Raw genomic sequence first — 15,588 nt, forward strand, 5'->3', positions numbered from 1 at the left:
GCGAAGGATCCTGAAGAAAGACGGCCGGCGCGCGGTTCCCATAGTGGGTGACGATTGAGCAGGTAATAATCATAGGTAGATTAAGCATGGAAAGCATACTGGCTCAAGTAAAAGCAGGGAAGATACACGCCCGAGGGGCGCCCCCCGCAAGGTAAGCTAAAGACATGAAGGGGATACATGCCATAGGGATGGACCCATGCAGCCTGGGAATGATGCAGCCCGAGGGGCGCTCCCAGCTAAATAAACTTGGAAAATGTCACCTGGTTCTATTGATGAAGGCGTGTTGGGGCAGCTGAAGGTATGCGGCGAAGCGGACGCTCCTCATGAGCCACCGGAGCCCTGAGCCTCAGGTGGCTCTGGGGGTCCAGGCGGTTCCTTGAGGACCGCCTCCATCTCTATCAGGACGGCGTCGTGACTGGCCTCCTGAGTCGCCAGGGTGCGCCGCAAGTTGCGCTGGTAGACGAACGACACGCTCGGCAGGCCAAAAGGCATGCGAATGTAGCTATGTGGTGGACCCTCGCAGCGGCCCGCGCGCGAAGGCCAGAAGAGCTCCTAAGATGCGGCCCTGTTGAGCCCTGGGACGTCGATGCAGACGCGCAACCCGGCATCCTCGCCTGGATGGGGAGCTGCGCCTCGTGAGCGGCGGTCGCCGCGCATGGCCCTTGCGTCATGCAGTTCCTGAGTGGTCTTGGTGATGAATTCCTGAGCGGTGGGCGCTCCTTGCCCTGTGTCCTCCTGAGGGAAACGCGCCATGAAGCACGCCTCCAAGTGGTGCTCGAGCGCCTCCCTCGTGATGTTGGCAAGGTCTGAGGCCCTCCAGAAGAGAGCCCTCGAGCCTTGCCCGAGAAGGGCGCGCCTTCCTATGCGATGGAGGGAGGCGTCCCTGGAGCGGGCGCTGATCCTGACGAGGTTCCAGCCGCGACGCCACCCTCCTGATGTCCTGCACGGCGTAGCTGCTTCTTCTTCTTGGGGATGGCCTCAGGAGGGCCCTCGCCCTTGCTGTCGGGGTCGTCGATTACTGTAGCTTGAAAGGCACGCTCGACGGAGCACAGCGCGTCTCTTTCTTCACATGGGACCGTGATGATTCCGCCGCTTGCCGGCATCTTGAGGACATTGTAGCCGTGATGGGTCACCGCCATGAACTTGGCCAGGGCTGCCGTCACAAACATGCATATAAGAGATCAAAGAAGATTCAAATAACTTTCATGGATAAAAAGATAGATCTGATCATAAACTCAAAGTTCATCCGATCCCAACAAACACACCGCAAAAAGAGTTACATCATATGGATCTCCAAGAGACCATTCTATTGAGAATCAAACGAGAGAGAGAGGAAGCCATCTAGCTACTACTACGGACCCGAAGATCTACAAAGAACTACTCACGCATCATCGGAGAGGCACCAATGGAAGTGGTGAACCACTCCATGATGGTGTCTAGATTGGATCTGGTGGTTCCGGACTCTGCGGCGGCTGGAATTGATTTTCCTCGACTCCCTTAGGGTTTCTGGAATATTGGGGTATTTATAGAGTAAAGAGGCGGTCCAGGGGGCACTCGAGGTGGGCACAACACACCAGGGCACGCGTGGGCCTCCAGGCGCGCCCTGGTGGGTTGTGCTCCCCTTGGAGCAGCCCCAGGTGCTTCTTTGGCCCATTGGTTGTCTTCTGGTAAAAAAGAATCCACAAAAAGTTTCGCTGCATTTGGACTCCGTGTCGTATTGATTTCCTGCGATGTAAAAAACATGCAAAAAATAGCAACTGGCACTTGGCACTATGTCAATTGGTTAGTACCAAAAAATGATATAAAATGATTAAAACATCCAAGAATGATAATATAACAGCATGGAACAATAAAAAATTATAGATACATTGGAGACGTATCAGCATCCCCAAGCTTAATTCCTGCTCGTCCTCGAGTAGGTAAATGATAAAAACATATTTTTATGTGGATTGCTGCCTAACATGTCATCTAATATTCTTTTCTTTGTAGCATGGACATTTGGACTTTTATATTGTTCAAAGCAATAGTCTAGTTTTGACATGATAACTTAAATACTCAAGCATATCAACAAGCAACCATGTCTTTCAAAATATCAACGCTAAAATAACTTATCCCTGGCCCTTCATGCTCAATCATTGATCCATTCATGAAACACACTCGCATATTAGCTAGACCCAATGCTCAAGTACGATCATAGTGCGCCCTAGTTGGTGCTTTATAAGAGAACATGGAGACTCAAATTCAAAAATAAAAATTACATAAAATACAAGAAAGGCCCTTCGCGGAGGGAAGTAGGGATTTGTAGAGGTGCCAGAGCTCAAAGGGAAAATTGAGAGATAAAAACATTTTGAGAGGCATACTTTTCCCACCAACGAAAATGAATTAGAGTTCCCAACACTTTCAATGCTAGATATATCATAGGCGGTTCCCAAATAGAAATTAAAGTTTATTCCTTTTTCAACCATACTTTCACTTTCCATGGCTAACCGTATCCACGGGTGCCTTCCATACCAACAGTTTCCGAGGAATTTATTATTTGACAACATAAAGTAAATTCATTTTTCATTTCGGGACTGGGCATCCCTAATACTTTTGCCTTACTCTCGTGCAATGACAAGTGAATAAACACTCATCGTGAGAATAACACATCTAGCATGGAAAATATTAGCCACCCCTCACCGCCTCGCGAGCGGTATGAGCACACAAAAGAGAAATTTATTTTGAATATTAGAATGACACATACAAATTTGCTTAGGACGGCAAAAGAATACCGCATATAGGTAGATATAGTGGACTCTTGTGGCAAAACTGGTTTAAAGGATTTTGGATGCACAAGTAGTTATCATACTTAGTGCAAAATGAAGGCTAGCAAAAGATTGAGAAGCGACCAACCAAGAAACGAATAATCTCACAAGCGAGCATTAAGCATAATTAACACCGAATAATGCACCACAAGTAGGATATAATTTCATTGCATAATTATTGACTTTCGTGCTTGCATAGGGAATCACAAACCTTAACACCAATATTCTTACTAAAGCATAATTACTCATCAAGATGACTCACATATCACATCATCATATCTCAAAACTATTACCAAGAATCAAGTTTATTTTGTCCAATGATCTTCATTAAAGTTTTTATTATATCCTTCTTGGATATCTATCACTTTGCAACTAATTTTCATATGTTGCTTTTGATAAGCTCAAACAAATATAAGTGAAAATCATGAGCATAATATTTCTTTCTCTCAAATTAATTTAAGTGAAGCAAGAGGGAATTTCTTGAAATTTTTACTAGCTCTCAAATAAATCTAAGTGAAGCAAGAGAGAATTTCTTCAAAAATACTAAAGCACACCGTGCTCAGAAAGATATAAGTGAAGCACTAGAGCAAATCCATAGCTCATAAAAATTTAAGTGAAGCATAGAGAGCAATCCTAACAAGTCATGGCATAATTTTGGCTCTCTCAAATAGGTGTGTTCAGCAAGGAATCAAGACTTAAAATACAAAATAAAACAAGAAAACACTCATATCATACAAGACGCTCCAAACAAAACACATAGTATGTGGTGAATAAAAATATAGCTTCGAGTAAAATACCGATGGTTGTTAGAAGAAAGAGGGGATGCCACTCTGGGCATCCCCAAGCTTAGTTGCTTGCTCCCTTTGGATGTAGAAAACCAGTTCATATTTTATTCTTGCATTATATCTACTGTATTCCAACTTTTCTATGGCAAAAACTCATCAAAGAAAACCATAGAATCATCAAAACAAGCACACAACGCAAAGAAAACAGAATCTGCCAAAAACAGAACAGTTTGTAGTAATCTGGAAATTTCGAATACTTATAAAACTCCAAAAATCCTGAAAAAATAGGACGACCTGAGAAATTTATATATAAATCTACTGTAAAAAATTCAGAGTTTTTCATCGCTTTTGTGATTTTTAAAAATTCTAACTCTGGACACAAAAGTTTCTGTTTTTCTCCAGCAAGATTAAACAACTATCACCCAAGAAGATCCTATAGGTTCTACTTGGCAAAAACACTAACTAAAACACAAAAAAACACAATCATAACAGTAGAATAATTGTGCTAACACTCAAAAACAGAAAGCAAAAGGCAAAAGGCAAAAATAAATTTTATCCATTGGGTTGCCTCCCAACAAGCGCTATAGTTTGACGCCCTTAGCTAGGCATAATGCAAGGGATCTAAGTTTTTCATCTTTGTTCAACTCTTCAATCAAACACTTAGAATTCTTCAAAGATTTAGCATAAATATTTTCAATGACAATACTCCTAGGAACAAATTTAAAGAATTCATTCTTGCCAAAGGGATCTCTTATAACTTCAACAAAATCCGGGTGGATACTAATCATCTTAAGATCCTCTTTACTAGAAGTTGCACCTTGTTCTTAGTAACTTGAGTAGTCTTGCCAATCTTTACGGGAGTTTTATCAATAGTTTTAGCGGAAGCAAAAGCCGTGCTCAAATTACTAAAGATTTCTTCCAGTTTATCAATCCGAGGCGGACTTTATTCAATTCTTTCATGAATTATGGTTCCCTTTTCTTTTAACAACTTAAAAACTTCTCCTGCTTTTGACCCAATTTTAGTAGCAAAGTTATGCATCTTTTTATCCAAATTTTCAATATGCTCTTCAGTAAGCATTTTCTTTTCAATAGCATCTAGTATTTCCATGACATGCTCAAGAGTCAAAGTTGTTTCATTAATCATAAGAGGTGGTGAGCCTACTAAATTTCCATAGCACTGAAAGCATCAAGAGAGGGACACATCAAGAAATTTTCACCGGTAATCGTATCAAGGACGAATCTATACCAAGTGGTGATGCCCACATAAAAACAATGAAGAAGAACAATGGTAGATTGCTTACGGATAGATCTATTATGAGCATTGCAAATTCTATACCAAGCATCTTTTAAATTCTCTCCTCCCCCTTGTTTAAAGTTGAGAGAACTTCGTTTTCGGGAGTGCATGCAATAGAGGAAGAACTATCCATGATGATAATAACGGCAAACAAGATTGCACACAAAAACAGATCCGGCAAGAAAACGACGAACAAAAAAGAGGACGAATAAAACGGCAAATTTTTGTGAAGTGGGGGAGAGGAAAACGAGAGGCAAATGGCAAATCTATACCTAATAATAAAAGACGGAAGCTTTCATAGTTCTCCATACGTCATCCTTTTATATCCGTTGATTTTGTGTTAATCATAAACATTGACGGCTACGATCTAAAAATAGATCTACAAATAGGTACAAAGGAAAAAAAAACTGCAAAACATAGTTTGCACGTCCGGCTCGATGAAAAAAAGGAGAAAGGAGCAGTGCGTCCCGCTTGATGGAAAAAAGAAGGACAACACTAACGCCCACACGTGTGGTGGGAGCCAAACCCGCCCACACGCCCTATAGCACACAGACTACGCCATGTCACCGCATGCATGCATGTGGAAATCTTTTTGAATTTTCTGTTTTTAAAATGTTTTATCTCTTAAATGAAAAATCCGATTGAAGATCCGTTTTCGCCATTAAATTCCTCACGACGAGATCTTCCAACCTAGATCTCATATCAATATATTTCGACGAATTTTTTTTTTGGTTAAAAGTTGTCGTGTCTATTACACATGAATTGCCATGATGTTTACACTGAAGTTGTCATGATATGTTTCAGCTATTTTCTTCTACATTTAAAAATAAATTTTGACATATTATAAAATGGGGAATTAAGAAACTAGACTTGTCATGCATCATAAATTAAAATTGCCATGATACGTGCACTTAAAATTGCCATGGTTCATACAAAAAAACATTTTCATGGTCAAAGTACTGGAATTGCCATCATCGAAAAACTAAAATTGCCATGATCTACAAACTAAAATTGCCACATGGCAACTTTAGTTTAAGCACTATGGCAACTACAGCGTGGACATCATGGCAACTTTTGGGCAAAACAGAATTTCGTCGAAACATATCAAAATGGGGTCTAGTTTTGAAGATCTCGTCGAGACGGATTTAATGGTGAAAACGGATTTTTAATTCGCTTTTTTAATTAGGAGATAAAACATTTTTAAGCCGAAAACCAAAAAGATTTATGCTGATGTCATCTGTTCATACGTGGCAAAATGAGTGGTGATGAAGGCGTGTGGACGATGTGCAAACGCCCACACGTGTGGACGTTAATTTTTTCGAAAAAGAAATACAATCTATTCTTTACCTCTTTTTTTAGATTCGGAATAGATTTCACGGGGAATTTTCCTTTCTTACGTCAACCAGTGCCCGATCGGTTTCGTACCTGAAATTGTGTGACTCGTTCCTAACATGGCTCGCCCACAGCCTGGTACCATGGCCCAATAAAACCGGCCCATCCGTCCAACTATAGTCCATGAGTGACACGTTCTGGCCCAATGAATCAGGCAAAAAAACAGGTTGTAGCTGCGAAGATCGAACTCCCAAACAACAGGCCAATGCAGATGGTTGTGTCCAACTCATCCAGATCGTGCTTGTGAAAAGTTCCAGAATTAATGGAAAGAAGGGATTCGTACATGCGTGTGATGGAATAAATTGGAAAGAAGAAACCCAGAATTCGTGAGACATGCATGGTGGGCATTAATACACAGCCAGGATTGGTTGTATTAATGGAAAAGAGAGAATTTGTGAGGCATGCATGGTGGGAATTAACACACAGCCAGGATTGGTTGTTATTAATGGAAAAGAGAGAGGTGATTGCTGACTTTAAAAAAGAGTATCCACAACCAGGATTGGTTGTTATTGATGGAAAAGAGAGAGGTGATTGGCAGATTCAAAAGAGTAAATAAATAATTTCTCAAATGTCCACAGGATTGGGTATCTATTTCCTGGTGCCCCAATAACTTCAAATTATATACTGGCATTAGATTGTTTCCTTAAAAACCAAGAGATCTTTTCATTCATAAAGAATGGGTGTAGTACAGAGTGTGTCTCAAAAATACAGGGTAGAACAGCTGCATACGAACTATATGAAGAAAATAAGGACCAAAACATGTCTAATCTGGCTCCCTCGATCTTCGAATCAGCTGGTTAAAAACTAAGAGATCATTTGGGGTTTGCAGTAGTGTTGTTTACTGTAGGTAGCCATAGTCCTTTCGAAATTAGAAGTGTTAGCGAAATAAAGTGAAACAAAATGGAGTCTATTTCGGTTATAGCATTGTCACGTCTACTTGACCTTTTACGGGAATCTAATGTAACCATCCTGCAATATGAGAATAATATAGATTATGTGTAGAGAATATTCCTGCTTACTGATAATTGCGCTTAACTCTGGTTACATTTCTTTATGGCCGCAAAGTTCAAGCAGTAGTATACATACTTTGGTCACGGTATAATCATCCAATGCAATGTGATAGTTCCAGCTAAATTTCTTCAGCTACAAATCTGCTTATGTTACTTCTGTTGATGGAATTAAGTCTTAGATTACTAGATCTTAGGTAAATGATTTTTCTTTCGGCAAGTGTTGATTTGAATATGTTAAAATATAGATGAATCTTCTCAAATCCAACAAAGAGGTGGTAATATCTGCATCATGAAGTTTCTCCAGCTGATTGGGCATTCTTCTGCATCGTTGGGGCATTATCAGTGCGCATGTATGTAATACTGAAGGTCTTCTGCTATCACTGTTAAATGTTCTGTTGTAAGTGATATTTTAAGTGTTGTTAATTGCATAAATTTCCTTGATTTTATGAATTATATTCTGCTATTACTTATATCTTACCAATTTTTCCCTTGCACTTCATGTTTTCCATATCATCTGGCTTTATGAAAATTGCTACATCAAAATAACTACATTCTCCTTTCTGTCCATATTCTATTCCGTTCGTCAGAAGTCTGTAGAAAGGAGTTGGGACTAAGAGAGCGACATATATTTGCATCAGGTTTTGAATTATTTTCCACTTTCAGGTTCGCATGTTAGACTATTCGATTAATGATTACTGAGAAAAATTAGTGGCAAACATTTTGTTGAGTAAGCTCCTACATTTATCATAATATATGGTAGTTTATTGCAATATGACCTCATGATAGAAAACACTCATATTTGACTTTGTTCTATGCTTGCTAACAGTAATAACTTGAAATATGTTTTTATCATGAATATAAAGTTTATTGAAGATGGTTTGTTTGAGGATATGTGGAAAGGCTATTTGCACTGCATAGTTCAAGGCAGATCGTAAATTATGTGGCTAAGCAACACACTTACTAAAATTGTTTATATTCTGCGGGAGCAATCACATGCCATATTAATTTCAGAAGAACATTTTCTAATTTAGTGTTGTGCATGTATTTGTCGGCGTCCTGGGAACGGGGGTCCCCAGACTTGCCTGCCTGCGGCCCACGGCGTGGTTCCACCAGCGGCCCTGTATAGCCCATCTTCACCAGCAAGCACTCAAGACCCTCGCGAGGGGCCAAGCCTCGCGAGGGGCCAAGCCTCGCGAGGCAGACGACGCAAGACCTCCTCAGGGGCGGCCTCGCCAGGCCGGCTCGCGAGGGGCGGAGAGATCAAGGCGAGGGGCACCTCGCGAGGTTCCCGTGATGCAAGCCACGACGACCAGGGCTAGGCGGGCGCCAGCGCGCGTAGTGTCCTCGTTTCCTCTTTGGTGCTAAAGAGGCAAGCATAGGCGAGGAGTCCCGAGGCATTAGGCAAAGGTTTCCATATCCGTGCAACGAGACCAAGACCAGCAGGACGGCAAGACGGAGGTCACCATGGAGCCCAAGACGGCGTCACCACCAGAGCCTTTGGCAGGCGAAGACCATCTTTAGTCAGGATAACTTGTACTAGTTGTCCGCCTTCAAATTGGCCGTTGTGGGATCCCTTCCCGCCTAATATTTGGGAAGAGGACCCGAGCCTCTATATATAGGACTAGCCACCACCATTGTAGGCATCTCATCTTGGACTGGATCCATTCCACCAAGGCCACCACACAAGCTCACCGAGCACAAGAGCACCTCTCCTCAGGAGGCTGTTCTTCCCCTGTACGAGTTCTTCCTCAGCCCAAGAGGCAATCCACCACACCACACTGGAGTAGGGTATTACACCACATCGGTGGCCCGAACCAGTATAAATCTTGTGTCCCTTTGTTCTGCGAGTTCGACGCGCTGAGCCTTGACATCGCGGTGAGGGTGTGAGCTAGAGAGAGGAGAGATCTTCGTGTGCACCCTAGTATTCTAACCTCAAGGGTTTTGCCGGAACCCGAAATCCGACATTTGGCGCGCCAGGTAGGGGTGCGCCGAAGCCTCCCTTCCGTCGATCCATGCTCCGCCATCACCACGCCTTGCCCCCATGGCCGGCGTCGCTCTTCCGGCTGCGATGACGGATGCCCATGGCGGGGCCAGGGGCTCTGAGCCTTGGCCCCCGCCTTGCGACGGGTGCACTGGCCACCCAAGTTCAAACCAGAGATGCCGCCGCGTTACGACGGCGTGGCGGACCCGTCGGCCTTCCTGCTGGCGTATGAAGAGGCTGTCCTGAAGGCTGGGGGCGACGACAAGGTCATGTCCATCTGGCTTCTCATGGCCTTCACTGGTGCACCGCACGCCTGGCTGCTCAACCTCCCAGGATCCTCGGTGGCATCTTGGGAGGAGCTACGCAGCCTCTTCGCCGCGCGCTTCGCGGCACCGACGCCCCTCATTTTCGCGACCCTCCTCGGAGGCTCGCAAGCGCCGCCCTCGGGCTGTCACACCAAGTTGTTCCTTCGCCAGATCGGCGCCGCTCCCGCGCAGCAGGGAGCTCCCCGGGTTGGGCGGCGCCGAAGGCCGACCTGACCTTCGACTCGGGGGATCACCCAGTCACCACCGTCGGCTCGGGCGTGCTCCCAATGCTTTGCACACCCACCATCTACAGCGTAGCTGTCACCAAGACCCTCATCGACGGCGGCGCCGGCCTCAACGTGCTCTCTGTGAAGGCCTTTAGCCTCCTTCACATGCCGCTCGAGCGGCTCCGCCCTAGCAAGCCCTTCTCCGGGGTCGGCGGCGGCTCCGCCAGCCCCCTGGGGCAGATCCATCTTCCTGTGACCTTCGGCACCCACGTAAACTATCGCACGAAGCTAAGTGACTTTGACATCGCCCATATTGGCCTCCCGTACAACGCCATTCTCGGGTACCCGGCTCTGGCTCGGTTTATGGCGGCAACCCATCCAGCCTACAACCTCATGAAGATGCCCGGGAGCAAGGACGTCCTCACCGTAGTTGGAGACACCAAGGAGGCTCTGGCGGCGCTCAGGTCTGCCCTCAAAACCGCCGCAACAGCGCAATTGACCACCGAGGCCACCCCTGGGGCTAAAGAGGTCACGCCAGCAAACAAGAAGCAGTTGTTCACTCAAGATCGGGCCAAAACCAAGCAGGTGCCAGTCGAGGAAGATGGGTCCTCAGGAGCCACCTTCACCATAGGCGCCAATCTCGACCCGGACCAAGAGGAGGCATTGTTGAAGTTCTTGCGCGCAAACAAGGAAGTGTTCGCCTGGGAGCCCAAATAGCTGGTAGGGGTCCCAAGAGGGGTGATCGAGCATCACTTGAGGGTGTGCCCCAATGTGCGCCCTGTGAAGCAGAGGGCGCGGCGACAGTCCGCAGAAAAGCAGGCCTTCATTGTCCAGGAAACCCGCAAGCTGGAGGCAGCGGGTGTCATCCGCGAGGTTGGGTACCCTGAGTTGCTGGCGAACCCCATCGTCGTGCCGAAGAAAGGCGGGAAGGAACGCATGTGTGTCGACTTCACCAACCTCAACAAGGCCTGCCCCCAAGACCCGTTCCCGCTTTCGCGGATCGACCAGATTGTTGACTCCACCGCCGAGTGCGACCTGCTATGCTTCCTGCATGCGTTTTCAAGCTATCACCAGATCAAGATGGCAGTAGAGGATGTGGAGAAGACGGCCTTCCTGACCCCATGCGGGGTGTACTGCTACACTTGCATGCCGTTCGGGCTGCGCAACGCGGGTGCGACCTTCCAACGGCTGATGCACATCGCCCTGGGCCAACAGCTCGAGAGGAACGCTGAAGCCTACGTCGACGACATCGTGGTAAAATCTCGGGAGGCAGGGACCCTTATTCAAGACCTAGAGGAGAATTACGCCAGCCTGCGCCAGGTGGATCTGCGGCTCAACCCAGAGAAGTGCGTGTTTGGTGACCCACCCGGCAAGCTGCTGGGTTTCCTTGTGTCGCACCGAGGGATCGAAGCCAACCCGGAGAAAGTCTAGTCAATAGAAGACATGAGCCCACCACAGACCCTAAAGGAAATGCAGAAGCTCGCGGGCCGCGTGACCGCGTTGGGATGCTTCATCTCCAAGCTAGGGGAGCGTGCCTTGCCGTTCTTCAAGATGATGAAGAAGAAGGGCCCGTTTGAGTGGACTCCAGAGGTTGACCAGGCATTCCAAGACCTCAAGAGATATTTAACTAGCCCTCCGCTGATAGTAGCGCCTCGCCCCCTCGAGCCCCTGGTGCTTTACCTGGCCGCCATGCCTTACTCGACAAACGCGGCGTTGGTAGATGTCCGGGAAGAGCACCAGGTCAAGGGTACGCGGCGTAACGCCGCGCCAACAAACAAGGCAGCGCAGAGCCAGGATAGCCCCACTAGGGCCATGGCAACGCCCGCAGATGACCAAGCCTTGCAAGACGGAGATGCAGGGCCTATGGAGGACCAGATTGGTGACAAAGTTCATGAGGACCCCTCGCCTCAGGAGGTGTCTCAACCTCTTGAGGCCTCGGGCTCCATTGACGCTCCCACCCTCGTCGAGCACCCAGTGTATTTCGTCAGCACGGTACTGCGGGATGCAAGGGCACGATACCGCATGCCTCAGAAGCTCTTGCTCGCGCTCCTGGTGGCCTCACGCAAATTGTGGCACTACTTCCAAGGTCACCCGATCAAGGTCGTCTCAGCCTACCCGCTGGAAAGGGTACTCAGGAGCCGCAACGCTGTCGGAAGAGTCACCGAGTGGAACATCGAGCTACAGGCATTCCAGCTGGAGTTCAGCACAACCAGGGTCATTAAGGGATCCGCGCTCGCCGACTTCGTGGCAGAATGGACGGACGCCCCGGGGCTTGAAGCAGGCGAGGATCGATCCGTCTCACCGGGAAGTGAAGCGCCAGATGGTTGGGTTATGTATTTCGACAGCGCGTTCGCACGCCAAGGCGCGGGGGCTGGGGCAGTGCTCATCTTGCCCGCTCAGGACAAGCTCTACTATGTTGTGCAGCTCTGCTTCCAGCAGGGCGAGAAGGTCTCCAACAACATCGCAGAGTACGAAGGCCTCATAGCTGGCCTTAAGGCTGCGGTGGCCCTAGGGGTGAAGCGCCTCACCATCAAGGGTGACTCGCAACTTCTCGTCAACTTCTCCAACAAGGTATACAAGCCGAGGGGCAAGCACACGGAGGCATACCTTGTGGAGGTACGCAAAACGGAAAAGCATTTCTTGGGTTTGGAGTTGCAGCACGTGCCCCGTGGCACCAACAAGGAGGCCGACGACATCGCCAAAAGGGCGTCCAAGCGACAACCCCAAGAGCCTGGTGTCTTTGAGGAGCGGCTCTTCAAGCCTTCGGCAGCACCCCCACTTATAGGACTGGCACCGCCTTGGGAGGAACTCCCCCAACCACCTGCCTCGGGAGCCCCGGCCTGCGGCCCAACCTCGGGAGCGCGCCTACTCCTGGCGCTCGAGCCTCAAGAGGGGTGCTGGACCAAGGAGTTCAAAGAATACCTAATGCAAGGGACGCTGCCGGGGAAAGAGGAGGACGCGAAGCGCGTGGCCCGACCGGCCACGGCATATTGCATCCAGGACGAGAGTTATACAGGAAGCGACCAAATGATGTTTCCTTGCAATGCATCTCCAGGGAACAGGGGAACGAGTTGCTAGCAGACATACATGGCGGAGACTGTGGGCACCACTCGTTCTCACGAACCCTCGTCGGCAAGGCGTTTCGTAGCGGGTTCTACTCGCCTACGGCACTTAACGACGGAACCGAGCTAGTGAAATCCTGCGAGGCCTGCTAGTTCCACGCCAAGCAGATCCATCAGTCGACTCAGGGCCTCCAGACCATCCCGCTCTTGTGTCCATTCGCAGTCTGGGGGCTGGATATCTTAGGCCCGTTCCCTCGAGCGCCTGGGGGCTACCGCTACCTCTACGTAGCCATCGACAAGTTCACCAAATGGGCGGAGGTAGAAGCTGTTCGCACCATCCCGGCTGGATCTGCAGTCAAGTTCATCAAGGGCCTCGTGAGCCGATTCGGGGTCCCCAATCACATCATCACCGACAACGGCTCGCAGTTCACTAGCAATCTCTTCAAAACATATTGTGCTAACCTTGGAACGCAGATCTGCTACGCTTCGGTAGCACACCCCAGGAGCAATGGTCAGGCCGAACGCGCCAACGCAGAGGTCCTGAGAGGACTCAAGACCAGGACCTTCAAGAAGAAGCTCGAGGCATGTGGCAGGGGCTGGCAAGGCGAGCTCCAGTCTGTGCTGTGGTCCATCCGCACCACCTCCACCAAGCCAATGGGCGAGACCCCATTCTTCCTCGTCTACGGAGCAGAAGCGGTTCTCCCTCATGAGGTCAAGCATCGCTCCGCGCGGGTCCTGGCGTTCGATGAGACGCAGCAGGACGCCATGCAGGGGATGGACCTTGTGCTGGGGGAGGAACGCCGCCGCGAAGCCACGCTTCGGGCGGCAGGATACCAGTAGGCGGTGCGGCGGTATCACTGCCGTAGCATCCGCTCTAGGACGCTCGAGGTGGGCGACCTCGTCCTAAGGCGGGTGCTCTCCAGGTAAGGGCTGCATAAGCTCTCGCCCATGTGGGAGGGCCCGTTTAGGGTCGCCCACGTCTCCAGACCTGGCGCCGTGCGCCTGGAGACGCAGGACGGGGTTCCCATCCAGAACGCTTGGAACATCCAGCACCTCCGGAAGTTCTACCCATGAAGCAAGGCCCAGAGCCTGTGAAGCAAGGCCACGTGCCTCTGAAGGTCTCCGCTCGTGACACTCTCACGTAATAATGAGTGGGGCTGTACACGCCCCGAAGTCTCAGGAGTGCCGCCCTCGGGCCTCGGGGGCTCCCTCCCACGTCCTAGTGGCAGCACTTAGCTCCGCGCTGGTGAGAAGACTAGACTAGGTGCCGGACGTGGCTTTTCATTTGCTTTCCGTAGTTGGCTTGACCCTCTTTAATGGATTTCACATTCTGGTGTTTTCCGTCGCCTTGGTTCACTCTTCTTTCTCCTCTGCTTTCTTCCTTCGGTTCTTTGTTTGAGCCCGTACACTCCCTCGCATGCCTCGCGAGGGGGCTGGACGGGTGCACTCGTGAGCGTTTTTCCTGGTCTTCGCGAGGCAACCTCGCTCGAGCTCACAAGATGGCGCGCCTCCCTCTCTTAATTCCGTGCCTCCCGGGTACCGCGATGCAAAGCGCTGGGTCATGGCCGACTACGCCTGCAGCCGAGGCTCGGAAGAATAAGAGTTTCCTAACAAGTTTTTGGTAGTTCCTGGACGCCTCCCGGGCTAAGGAGGTCTCGCCAAGCACTAGGAATTGCGCACCTCACGAGGCGGAAACTACTTCAGACACGTCGAGATAAGACATTTCCACACATTTACACAAAACATGAATGTTGCAACACAACACAGGAACGATAAACATAACACAACAACTTGGAAATCACGGTTCAGTGCACGCCCCTGCGGGGCCCCATACTTGTCTCTTTCTCAACGCAGGAAGAAAAGGAAGAACGAAACAAAAGTGGCGCGCGCCCCCACGGCGGTCCGCGAAGGTAGACCACTGGCGCTCTCCTGGGCTCAGCCAGACCCCTCCTCGCGCTTCACCGGGGCATGACAACGAGGCGAGCCGCTGCCTCCCTCGAAGCAGGTGCGGCGGCTGGTCATAGCCGCCGCCGCTGGAGCTGTCGCCGGAAGAAGAGCCGCAATAGCTGGACGAGCCGTGGCCAATGCCGAGGACGAGCCCGCCCTCATCCTCGTCGTGACCATCGCCAAGGCCGAGCACCTCGCCGCAGTCGTTGTCCTCAGGGCAGCACCCGACGCAGCGACCATCCTCCCTAAACACCCTCACGTAGAGGGTCGCGTTGCCGTCGTACTTAAAGTGAAGGGTGCACTGCTGGCCTAGGCCACACGCGCGGGCAAACGTCTGCCAGCCGCAAGCCAGGGTTGCGTTGCCCGCGACGGAGACCTCGACCGCAAGCCATGAAGCCTTGCTGCAGTAACCGTCCACCTACAGCCAGAGGCCGCCTGGACCCGTGGCCGGCAGCTCGCCGGTGAAGAAGCGTGCGTGCTGAAGCCACACGCCGGCCGGTTCTCCGACCACACGACAAACTTCGGCAGCACCTCCGCCGAGTGGAAGCGCGGCCGGGGAGGCCGCGCGACCATGGCGCGCCTCCCTTCATCGACGGGGATGCCACGACCTGGGTGACTCCCACCACGCAAAGAGGCACCACCGCGGCCGCGAGGGGTCGCGACGTGCTTGCGGGGGCGGCGGCGAGCCGGGTCCCTCCTGGCGACCCTTCCTCTTCTCTGCGGCCGAGAACCTCTTTGTAGGCGCCATGGGTGTCGCCGCTAGCAATGAAGCAAGGGAGAA

The sequence above is a fragment of the Triticum aestivum genome, chromosome 5D (genome assembly GCF_018294505.1).
Source record: "Triticum aestivum cultivar Chinese Spring chromosome 5D, IWGSC CS RefSeq v2.1, whole genome shotgun sequence".
NCBI lineage: Eukaryota > Viridiplantae > Streptophyta > Magnoliopsida > Poales > Poaceae > Triticum > Triticum aestivum.